The following is a 2417-nucleotide window of genomic DNA, read 5'->3' on the forward strand; positions in this document are numbered from 1 at the left end:
CCCACAGACAGCAGTGTAAGTGTTAATTGGGTACCTTCTAACTCTTCTACCCAGTCCTCCCATTAAACTGCAGCATGCTGGGGCCATAACTAAGTACAGCTGCAGCCCATTTCCATTCATCAGAAAATATATTATGTGAATACATATTTAGTAACATGACAAGGGGGAGGAAAACATACAAAAGTATCATGAATGAGTCCTTGTTATTTTTTCAATTTGCATGGTTGATAAAGAAAATGGAAACTAGCTTTGAGCAGGTAAAGTAATTATCTTAACGAGTGATTTGCAGTATTTTGACTTTTTGAAGGATTTTTGCTGAGGATACTACCTGCCCTCCTAACTTTGTATTTCAATATTTGCTTTTGACTGTTGAAGAGTGAAAATGTGAGGCAAGATGGGCTAATGAAGAAAAACTTTTGGGGATTTAAATGTTTGGAAAAAGCTCTCTTTTGTGTTGAAGTATTGCATGCAGTGATCATTTATGTGGTGAACATTTGTTGAAATAAACACCCCGAGAAACATAAATGGACCTTGTTCTTTATTAAAATAAAAGAATAGTACACTATTTCAGGAATTTGATACCACTATCACATCTGGGCTGCTATATAAACCTACAGCTAGCAGAAAGCCTGGCAGAGCATATCATTAAAAGAGTCCTAAAAGTCATGGTATAGTATGTCTTGAAAAATTATAAATAAATGACGCTTTTATCACTTCTCTGACTTGTTTCAATATACTATATAATGCTTTTTTTAATTATTTTTTTCAAAGTACAATACTATGACTTTTTCATTACTTTTTGCTACATAATGGGTTTTTTCAACATGCTTTACCTAAATGTTTCATCACTTTTTTCATAATATTTATATTATGACTTTTTTAACCAATTTTTTTTAACATGCTAGACCTATAACTTTTTCCTTGTTTTTTTCAAAATAGTATATTATGACTTTTCATCACTTTTTTCCTCACGCTATACTATGGCTTTTTTATCACCGTTTTCAATACTATACTAAGACTTATATCAAGATACTGTAATAAGACTTTTATTATTTTTTCAACATGCTACTATGACTTTTTTGTCACTTTTCTTGACATACTATACTGTGTGTTTTTTGAAATTCTTTAACATACTAATTATTTACTGTGATTTTTTTATGCTATACCATGACTTTTTTGACATACTGTACTATGACTTTTTCAACATACTAAACTATGTTTTTTTCCACATACAGTACTATACTATGAAGTTTCTGATATACTATACCATGACTTTTTCAACATACTATACTATGACTTTTTCATGGCTTTTTTCGACATACTATGCAATGACTTTTTTATGGCTTTTTTTCAACATACTATACTATGACTTTTGTATCACTTTTTGGACGTACTGTACTTTGACTTTATTGACATACTCTACTATGGTTTTCACTTTTTTGACATACTAAAAATTTGTTCTCACTTTTTTCTGACATACTATATTATGACTTTTTGCATGTTGTACCATCCAGTATTATGGCCCAATGGTTAGCTCTATGTCTTTAAAGTAAGAAGGTGCAGGGTTCCAACCCAGGTTGGCACCTACCATGTTTTTGGTAGTGACTTTGGATAAAAGCATCAGCTAAATGACACGTTAAGTGACGCTAAAAGGACATGCTATACCACAACTTTTTTCGACATGCCATAATTGGACTTGTTTTGATATACTATACTTTGACTTTTTTTTACGACATATTATACTATGACTTTTTATCACTTTTTGCCATATCATACTTTGACTCGTTTCAATATACTATGACTTTTTTTGACATTCTATGCAATGACTTTATTATGACTTTTTTGGCAAACTAAACTTGGACTTTTTCTACAAACTTTACCATGACTTTTTTCGACATACTATACCGTGACCTTTTTGACAGACTATACTATGACTTTTTTCGATATACTACACTATGACTTTTTTATGGCATTTTTGGACATAATATGCAATGACGTTTTCGACGCCAAAATGTCATAGTATACTATGTTGAATAGGATTGTACTGTGTGTTGATAGTATAGTATGTCAAAAAAGTGTTAAAAAGGTCAGAGTAAAGTATGTCAAAATAGCATTAAAAAAAAAATAATAGTATAGTATGTTGAAAAAAGACATAGTATAGTACGTAAAAAAGTCATAGTATGTCCAAAAAAGTCATACAAAGTCATAGAATAGTATGTCAAAAAAGGATAGTATAGTTACTATACTATCCTTTTTTATACATACAATACTATGACTTTTTTCAACATACTATACTATGACTTTTTCGACATTCTGTACTATAACATTTTGACACACTATACTATGACTTTTTCACATACTAATATGTGAAAAAGTCATAGTATAGTATGTTGAAAAAGTCATAGTATAGTATGTTG

The sequence above is a fragment of the Etheostoma spectabile genome, chromosome 15, assembly GCF_008692095.1.
Source record: "Etheostoma spectabile isolate EspeVRDwgs_2016 chromosome 15, UIUC_Espe_1.0, whole genome shotgun sequence".
NCBI lineage: Eukaryota > Metazoa > Chordata > Actinopteri > Perciformes > Percidae > Etheostoma > Etheostoma spectabile.